The sequence below is a fragment of the Oryzias melastigma genome, unplaced genomic scaffold, assembly GCF_002922805.2.
Source record: "Oryzias melastigma strain HK-1 unplaced genomic scaffold, ASM292280v2 sc00406, whole genome shotgun sequence".
NCBI classification, from domain to species: Eukaryota; Metazoa; Chordata; class Actinopteri; order Beloniformes; family Adrianichthyidae; genus Oryzias; species Oryzias melastigma.
Window position 1 is genome coordinate 19,531 of NW_023417003.1, and position 9,842 is coordinate 29,372.

Sequence of the window (9,842 nt, forward strand, 5' to 3'; positions counted from 1 at the left end):
CTTCTTTAGAATATTCAAACATTTATTTATTTCAGAAAAGACACAATAAATCTGTAAAATATTCAACAGTTTGACGTGCAAATAAGATGAGGTCTTCAGTTGGAAAATATGTGAGTTTGTGCTCTGGAGCTTCATGCTGTATGAACGCTGGAGCACAAAAGATCTTCTTTGGATCTGGAACCAGATTAACTGTTGAACACAGTAAGTCTGATTACTGATTGTTCATTACATGACGAGTTTAGGATAATTCCGGTTTAAGAAAGTAAAGAAACAAACTAGTTATTTAGAGTCAGCAGACAGAATTGAAAATTTAAATGTGTTTGACTTTATAGTCTCTGAGTTTGTGTGTCGGAACTTCACATTGCGTGACTCAGTTTGGAACAGACAAGCTGCTGTTTGGATCTGGAACCGGATTAACCGTAGAAACCAGTGAGTGTGTTTAGACTGGTTTGTAATTGAACACGGTGATGTGAAATTCAGAAGTCTCGATTTGTTTCATAAAGTTGTGGTTGTGTGTATTGGGCAGGAGGGACAGTTTGTGTTCTGGAGTTTAATGTTGTGTGTCTGATGGAAGATATAAAACCGTATTAGGATCCGGAACCGGTTTAATGATTGAAACCTGTAAGTTTAGATCACATTCATGATGATTCCAGATAACAGAAAATGTTTAATGTTGGATCAGGTATAAAGTGACGGTCAACATAAAACACAAATAGAAGTAAAAAACATTAGGATTTAAAGTTAATCAGAATCATTTGTTTTAGTGTGAAAGTGATTTTTCTGTTTTTTAGGAAGCAGTTTGTAGTCGAGGATCAGTTCTTGGGTTCTTTAGTTTGTGTTGTGAGTCTATGCGTTGTGTGTCTGGTAATACAGGCAGAATTATCTTTGGACCTGGAACCCGTTTATCCATTGAAAGCGGTGAGTTCAGACGATTTCTTAATGTTTTTTGTGTTATTTTAAGGAAGTTTGTTCTTAGTTTACCTCTTTGACTGAAATCGAGTTCAGTTCAGATCCCGGTTCAGGCAGAAATATTGGTAAACAGCGCATTTACCATGTTAAATTCTTTAATCCGATCTTGAGAAAGATTGTAAGTGAATGAAAAGTTGATTTTTTGAAGCTTCATTTTTATGTGATCGTCTGTATGAGGCAAAAGTTGTTCAGTTTGTGTTGTCGAGTTTCCTGTTGTGTGAATGCTGCAAATAAGATCCTCTCTGGACATGGAACCAGACTGATTGTAGAAACCAGTAAGTTCACAGAATAATATTTATACTAATAGGGTGTTAATCTTTAGGTTTCCTCTTTTTGCTTCGTTGTTGCATTTTGTGTAATGTGTGCCGTCTCTGGGTTTAGATCTGCTAAAAAGATTTAAAAAAAAAATGTGTTCATGTTTGACTATAAGTTTTATTGCGAGAGGATAATTACGACCACAATCCCAAATGTGTTAAAACAATTTAAATCTACCATGATCCTGATTGAAACTCGTAGTAATTTACATTTTTATGTCAGAACTATAATATCACGCTGGATGTAGTTTGTTTTAAAATTCTGATTATGAGTTGGTAAATGTTCTGGACATGGAACCAGATTGACGGTTCAAAGTGGGGAGATGTGTTTTTTCTTCTTTAATTTTTACCACATCCGGATGATCGGTATGGAGTCTGGAAAGAGTCAAAATGAAATAAATATATAAACCATTGAATAAATGTGTCATTAATTATTTAAAAGTGGCAATAAATAAATGTGGCATTAAAATAGAACATTTAACCGCATCAGAATCCACTTTTGTATATTCTAATGCTTTTGTGTGATTCTATATTTTCTTCAACGTTTTCTTATGTACCTGCGAGGGGACGGCGGACATAAACTAGCGCCGTGGTTATAATCTGGTATATTTACATCTATGACTCTCTGAATAAATGTCTATTAACATCCTTTTTTTTCCGTCAAATAACTTGAACACGCCAAAGATTGCCCAGAAGTTCCAGCTTTTGAAAAAATCTGGTTCTGGGCGACAACATTGGAAAACTCATTCTTATGAATTAGAATTTGAAACTGAATTACAATCAACCCTAAGTTATCTTTATCTTATAAAAACTGTAAATTATATAAATTTTCATCTAGATTATGATCTGCTTGAAGGATTTTCAAACCAGTTGTAAAAATGTATCCTTTCACAATAAAAGCTTATAGTTAAACAAAAAATAATTCTTTCCTTTGATGTTGTGACACTGAAGTTTAAATTTAAAAAGGTATCAGAAACATAATCTGAATGAAAGAATCATGGACTCACTGGTGTGATCAATTAATCTGGTTTCAGATCCAAAGAACAGCTTTTCTCGTCCTCCAGCATTCACACAGCATGAAGCTCCAAAGCAAAAGTCCCTGGTTTGAACCAGTCATTTGGCTTCAGGTCCAAAACAATGTCAAACTTATCCTCATAATTTCAAACCAAGTCATGTCCATCATGAAATAATATTTATGACATAAGAATGTAGATTAGCTTTAATTCAAATGATTACTGGTTTAAACAATTTTCAAACCAGTTGTTATTTTAGACATACGTGTACTTTCACAAAAGAAGCTTGTACTGTAATAAACAAATAATTATTTCCTTTGATGTTTTTGCGCTGGAGTTTGACTTTTAAAAATGCATCAGAAACTAAATCTGAATGACAGAATCATGGACTCACTGGGGTGAACAATTAATCTGGTTCCAGATCCAAAGAAGATCTTATATCCTCCTCCTCCAGTGTTCACACAGCATGAAGCTCCAAAGCACAAACTCACAAATGTCTCCTCAACACAAACTCAGTCAACATTGAAAATCCTCAGAACTGTTTAAGTCAAAGTTTGATTTAGAAAAACTGAACAAAATAAAAAAGAAAAAAGTTCAAGTTTTTTTATATTAAACATACAATTATCTCTGCGGGAAAACTTTTACCTAAATACGTTTAAGCACAAAGTGAAGCAGACTCAAACAAACGTGGATATTACTCACTGAAATAAATATCTTTTTTTTTAACACAATTTAGCTCACTCAATTGCTTTCTTTGATATAAATTTCATTATTTTACATCAACGTTAGACTGACGCATGAGTTCATTTTTAAAGTCGAAGCACAAATTATCTAAAAAAAAAAAAAAAACTCAAATTACTTGACAAATTCTTATTAAGCATTGAATATAAAGAATTAAAATATTTTTTCAGGCAAATTAGAGTTCTTGTTTCATAAAACAAATTGCTAAAATCTGTAACTGAATGATTTCCAACGTTAAAAAAATATCTTATTTTGGGAATTCTTACAAATGTAAAATGGACCGGTTCGGGAAACCAGGAGGACGCACGGACTGATCCTGGTGGAACGTCTTTCTGAGGGAGAGCTTCCCTGCTTTTGAACAGCGCCGGGTCGTCGCTCGCCGGATCCGCAGGAACTCCTCCCGCGTCGTTGTCTGAGAAAAAACAAACAAACGGGCAAAATGAGTATATTTGCTTTTAGACTCTATAAAAATAATAAATAAATAAAAAATAGTCATACTACAGACCTTCAGGGGTGGTGGTGTAGAGCTGTCGACGTATTTTTTTAATGCGGCATCTGTGAAAGAAAATGCATTTTTTAACAACACATAGTGTGTGTGATAGATTTCGCTAGAAAAACATACATCTTCCTATTCGATAGGTGGGGATCTAGAGTCATTTAACCGTCAAAGAAAATACATACTACTCCAATTCAATAGATGGCGATCTCGAGTCTTTTTTAACCGCCAAAGAAGAGGATGTGACGTCATGATTTACCGCGTGATTCAAAATGGCTGCACTGTGGTTCACAAGACGGGAGGAAAAAGAAAGAAAAAGGATCAAAACTTACCGACAGTTCCCCTTTTCCTCTTCTTCGGAGCAGCCTTCGTTGTTGGAACCCGATCCTGAAGCTCCGAGTCGGCGTGTTTCTCCGGACCCGTCGGGCGCTCGCTTCGGCTTTCGCCGGCCTGGACCCCGGAGATTGGCTGTGGATTACCCGGAGCCGCACGCTCGTTGACGGGTTGCAGGATGGTCTAAGGCTGGGGGTTAGGCTGAGTCTGAGACGCCTTCTGTTTGTTTGGTTGGAAAGCTCGGGGTAGGTCGCTGCTGCTGCTGGAGCATCTGAGTTTGACCGACGGCTTCCCGCGGTGATGGCGGCTGCTGCGGCCGAGTTAGGTCTGAAGTCCCCCGCTGGAGCCTTGGAGCGGTTCGGGAAACCCGGAGGACGCACGGACTGATCCTGGTGGAGCGTCTTTCTGAGTTTTCCCTGCTTGGAAGCGGAGCCGGGCGGAGCAGCGACGCTCAGAGGTCCGGTGAAGACGGCCGGATTTTTCTGGACCACGCGGTTCTGAGTTTCAACTTCCCCCAGGAATTCTGTAAGTCAAATGATTATTTTATTAAACACACACGCTCGCGCATTAGGAAAATATGTGTCATAAGAGAAAGAACCTTACCCAATTCGGGTTGACTCAAGTCGATAAAATCTGTGAGTTAAAAATGAAGAAATACTGGCTGTTAAAAATGATATAAAGGTTAAAATAAATAAATATTTCTTACCATCAAAGAAGTTATCTGTTTGATTGCGGTGAACATCGGCTTGAGTTTCTTTAAAAAACAAAAAACATGCTTTGCTTAAGAATGTTTCAAATCAGCTGGATTTTCATTCAGAAGTTTTACTCACCTCTGGCCTTTCCGTTGGTAAAAAGCGACATGACGCTCAGAAGCTTGGAGGATATGTCTGGACTTGTCTGACTCTTGGTCAGCGGTGGAGTATTTATCCAAGAAAAGACAAAAGTTGTACCCGATGGATGGGGTGTTACCCGGGTTCACAAAAGGGCTTCCTGCTTCCTCTCCCATCATCTACTAAGGTCTGTACATGGTTGTTGGTGGGGAAGTCTAACCCCCCTTTTTCTTTCTGCATCCCTAGACGCTTCTCCATCAGGTCCACAGGTGTCGGAACGGCCGCCTCTTCTTTGGAACAGACGGGCTCTTTCCTTTCTCGCGAGCTAAGATCATTAAGGTAACGTCGGTCAGTAAGTGTTAAGAGTGAGCATCAAACAGATGGAGGATCTCATGGCTTTTTTTTTCTGCGCTTCAAGGAGAAGACCCGTTGGTGTTCGCGCCCCCCCCCCTAGGAAACAGACGGCGGGATCTCCTTTCTGCTTCCTTTCTCGCCGCTGCTGAGTGTCAAAAGTAGAACCGAAATAAAGTCTACTTAAGGAATAACGGTTGAATTCTTTTATTTCCTGTTCATCCCAACATCCTTGGCCGGAAGAGAGGAAGGCACTGACTCAGGAAGGATGACACCTCGCTCGGAATGCAGAGACTCGGAATCCCACAGGGGTTTTATATAAAGTTTATATCGATTTGATATCAAGTTTATATCGAATTGATATAAAGTTTATATCGATTTGATATCAAATTTATATAAAGTTTATATCGATTTGATATAAAGTTTATATCAATTTGATATAAAGTTTATATAAAGTTTATATCAAATTGATATCAAATTGTTACGTCATCACATCGGAATGTAGAGGTCAAAGGTCACCTGTCAAAATTAGTTTGATGGAAAGGACATACTATATCTCTCTTTCGTGCGCTAATGCGTCCAGTCCCAGAGGAAGGCCCTGATCGGTCAGGGAGTAAAACTTGGGACACTGCGCATTCTCCGCTGATGCAAAAAGGTCGATCTCTGCTCGACCGTAGATGGTCCATATCTAAGCCACCATATCGCTGTGGAGCTTCCATTCCCTGTAGCGAGGGTTGCCCCTGGACAGTAGATCCGCTGCGCGGTTCATGATGCCCGGAACGTGGATGGCTCTCAGTGACAGCAGGTGAGAGCTGCTCCATACTATCAGTCTGTGTGCCAACGTGTGCAGACGACGTGAGCGCAGCCCCCCTTGCTTGTTGATATATGCCACTACAGTGGTATTGTCGGTTCTGACCAGAACATGCTCCCCCCTCAAGCGGGGCAGGAAATGTTTCAGTGCCAGAGACACGGCCAGGAGCTCCAGGCAGTTTATGTGGACTGACTGCATGTGAGAGCTCCATGAACCGTTCACTGTCATGCCTTCGTGTGTGGCTCCCCAGCCTGTCAACAAAGCATCCGTGGTCACGACCTTCCGTGTTTGGATGGTTCCCATGGTAACGCCCCTGGTGAGGAAGTGCGCGCTCCTCCACGGACGGAGGGTGACAGCACACATTACCGTTACATGAACTCTGCGGTGGGCGTGGCGAGCGGGGCTCAGGTTGAGCGACGCCACCCACCGCTGAAACGGTCGCATGTATAGGCGACCTAACGGGACCACAAATAATGCAGACGCCATCAGACCCAGCAGTCTGAGGCACTGCCTGAACCGGAGACACGCCCCCCTTCGGAACAGTGCCAGACAAGCCAGAAAGGCTCTCACTCTGTCCGCGGAGAGTCGCGCTCTGAACTCTTCTGAGTTCAGAGAAAGCCTGATGAAGGTGATCGTTTGGGCTGGAATCAAGACGCTCTTGTCCCAGTTTATAGTGAAACCCAATGCGATCAAGTGTGACGTAAGCAGCTCTGCGTGTGCAGAAAGTTCTCTGGGAGATTGCGCTGCAAGAAGCCAGTCGTCTATGTACGTTGCCAGTCGCATCCCGCTCTCTCTCAGAGGCGCGATGGCCGCTTCCGTACATTTGACGAACACCCGGGGGCTTAAAGAGAGGCCAAACGGGAGAACCACATATTCGTATGTCTTCCCCTGAAAGGCAAATCGTAGATACTTTCTGTCGCCTTTACTGACGAGGCCACCGCCCTGTAGCCTTTGTCGGTCAGCGTAGACTGAAACCCATCGGATTTGGAGGGTAAGGCGGGGCTCGCGGACGTCATGCTGGGCTTCTGCGTCGGGTGCAGGTGGGACGCCAGCAGAGGTTCCACTGGAGGAATGTGGGCGAAGCCATTCTCCTCCATGCCAGCCCAGTCAAGCGCCGAGTTCCCGAGGGTGGGGCTCTTGGCGGTAAGTGGATTGCTCCATGACCAGGTCGCCTCCTCCAGGGACTCTGGGAAGACTGGCAACAGCTATCAAGATTTGGCTTTCGGGAGCCGTTTTCCCTCGTAGCGAGACACGGGGGTCTCGGTGGGGGTTTCAGGCCACTCCACGCCCAGCCTTGCAGCTGCTCTCCTGCAGACGTCATGCAGGTCCACCAAAGCAGTCGGGTTTGGAGATCCGCTGCGTGTGTCGCTCAGTCCCGTCGGCTTCGCAGCCGAGGGGAAAAATAAAAGGTCCGCAGTCCTCCTCGTCCTCTTCAGATCCGAGGCTGATGGACTCATCTTCGGAGTCATTTACAATGTAGTCCATTTGTGAGTCTTTCACGCTGATTCAAAATGTGATTTTTTTTTCCAGAATGAGTTTGAGTTGGAGCTGAGGAGAGAGCCAGTTTAAAAATTCTGTCCAGAAAGTCTTTGTGTATGAACAATAGTAGAACAAATGTTCAGTGGTTTCCTTTTCTGTGTCACAGATAGCACAATTATTACATTCAACATTGAATCTCACTCTGAGCAGTTCACTGGATGGATATATATTATTCAAGATTTTAAAATGAATTTCTTTTACTTTTGGAGCAACAGGGAATTTTAAGTGGTTAGTTCTCCACTTTTTTATTTCCGCATCAGAAAACCTCTGGAGAATTGAATTTCTATTTGGATGTGCGGGATAAAGATGGTTGTTCAGCTGTTTGCGCAGAAGCTTGTTAGGTATTTCTGTCTCGATGAAGTCTTGATCCATGACTTGCTGAGGGGATTGCCTTGATTATTTTGTTAAATTCTGCCTTTTTACATATTAGATTATATGTAGAGCAAACATTTTCAAATGAAAACCAATGACCCTGATTTTCCACAAGGTGGCGCAGAGACCAAATATCTTTATCCATCCAGTGTTTCAGAAAGAGAGATTTTCCATTACACTGTATATATCTGTTCCAAATTGGGGTTCTGTGAGGGGTGAAATTGTGTTTGTATTGTACATAAGTTTCCAGCACAACAGAACTTGTTTATGAAAGGACGACAGTTTCCCTGGTAGTTTTTCTATCTGGTAATCACATTTAAGGACAAACTCTATTCCCCCTACGTTATCAAATAAACCTCTGGAGACACAAAACTAAATACTGTTTTTATTGGTTAAGAAGGATTTGATCAATTTTAGTTTTTAAGGCCACATTTAGAACTTTAAAATCAATTGCCTGCAGGCCGCTGTCTTTATATTCTTGTACAATTTCAGATTTCCTGATGTAATGAGCGCGTTTTTTCGAAATATAGTTAAAATTTAGACAATTAACAGTTTTAATAGTTTTATCTGGTATGGCTATAGAATAGGCTGGGTAAATACATCTCGCTAGTGATTCCATTTTTGTTAAATATGCTCTTCCAAATATTGTTAATTCTCTTTGTGACCAGGAATTTAGTTTGGATCTACATAGATTAATTTTCTCTTCGGTATTTAGTTTTTTGTTTAAAGCAGTGTATTTGGTTAAATGGATTCCTAAATATTTTACCTTTGATTTAATTGGGATATTATAGGCTTCCAGGAGGTCATAGCTGTAGCTATAAGGTCACATTTATTTTTATTAAGAGTCAGACCTGATGCATCGGAGAAAAGATCAGTTAGTTTAAGCACTAGAGAAATTTGTTCTAAATTTTTAAGGAAAATAGTTGTGTCGTCTGCAAGTTGACTTATTATTAATTCATTGCCAAAAATATTTAATTTGTCCATTTCAGAGTTTTTCATCCAAATTGCCAACATTTCTGCTGCCATGATGAAAAGGAATGGAGACAGATTACACCCTTGTTTGACTCCTCTGTTTAAGGAGAAGCGAGGAGTGGCGCCCGTTGGAAGAGCCACGGTGCTGGTTGTGCCATCATAAAAGGATTTAACTATGTTGCTGAATTTTGGTCCAAATCCATAGAAACGTAAGACTTTAAAAAGAAACTCATGTTCAAGTTTATCGAATGCTTTGTGAAAATTGAGGAAAAGGGTGAATCCTTTTTCTTCTACTAAGTGGTCACATTCTAAAGGTCCTTAAAAGAACATTGTAAGGAGTTCCGTCTGAGTAAAGTTGTTTTTGCTATTACATTTTCGTCTTCTTATTTACTTTAATCGGTTCCTAAACTTTGAACTTTGAATTTTAATAGCATTCTTAACATGAAAAGTAGGAGAAATTAAAAGTTTTCCTTTAACAATCACAAGATTTTAAACGATTACTTGTTTATAACATCAACCAACGTTGTAAAACTCTGTCACACTTAGCTTGTTCATTCGCTGGTGTTTCAGGCGGTAACAACACGTCCATCAATCGCAGCAATGTGGCCTTTATAGAAAGCCACCTTACCCTGAGATCTAGCTAACTTGGTTTTTGGCCACAGGGTTTCCCTCGCCAGACGATCTTCCTTGGAGAAATCTTGGGAGAAGCAGACTCCTCGCTCCTTGCAGATCTGGGAGTCTTTGGTTGATTTCCACACAGCATCTCGGTGAAGCCTCTGCACAAATTGCATGATGATTTGACGGGTGCGCCCCTTTTCTTTGATGCAGACACGATGGACTGTGTCTATGATGTTGTTGGTGTGGTCGGACCATTGTGGGAATATCTGAAGGAGCAGTTCTTCCACCTTCCCTCTTACATCTTCTCTTTGCTCCTCCTTGAGCCCAGAGAGTCGGAGGTTCCAGCGGCGCTTTTATCTTTCAGCTTCAAGGATCTTTTCCTTTAGAGCAGCATTTTCTTTTTTCATGTCAGAATGTTCTTTTTCCAAGATATCTATCTTGGATTTGGATATCACAATTTCAGTCGAATTCTATTCCACCCGC

The 9,842-nt window shown here is 41.1% G+C and overlaps 2 long non-coding RNA genes and 1 pseudogene across 2 annotated transcripts; 1 reads left to right on the plus strand and 2 right to left on the minus strand.

The window, feature by feature from the left end:
• Nucleotides 1–4,246: 4,246 nt before the first annotated feature.
• On the minus strand, nt 4,247–4,628 carry LOC112141307. The gene is made up of 3 exons (XR_004947490.1): nt 4,573–4,628; nt 4,470–4,499; nt 4,247–4,389 (listed from the first exon to the last, which is right to left on the minus strand). It is a non-coding gene; the product is annotated as an uncharacterized LOC112141307 (long non-coding RNA).
• Nucleotides 4,252–5,238, plus strand: LOC118598380. Its single transcript, XR_004947489.1, has 3 exons — nt 4,252–4,391; nt 4,943–5,035; nt 5,115–5,238. It is a non-coding gene; the product is annotated as an uncharacterized LOC118598380 (long non-coding RNA).
• Nucleotides 5,239–5,597: 359 nt separating this feature from the next.
• Nucleotides 5,598–7,343, minus strand: LOC112141308 (annotated as a pseudogene).
• Between the last annotated feature and the right edge of the window lie 2,499 nt (nt 7,344–9,842).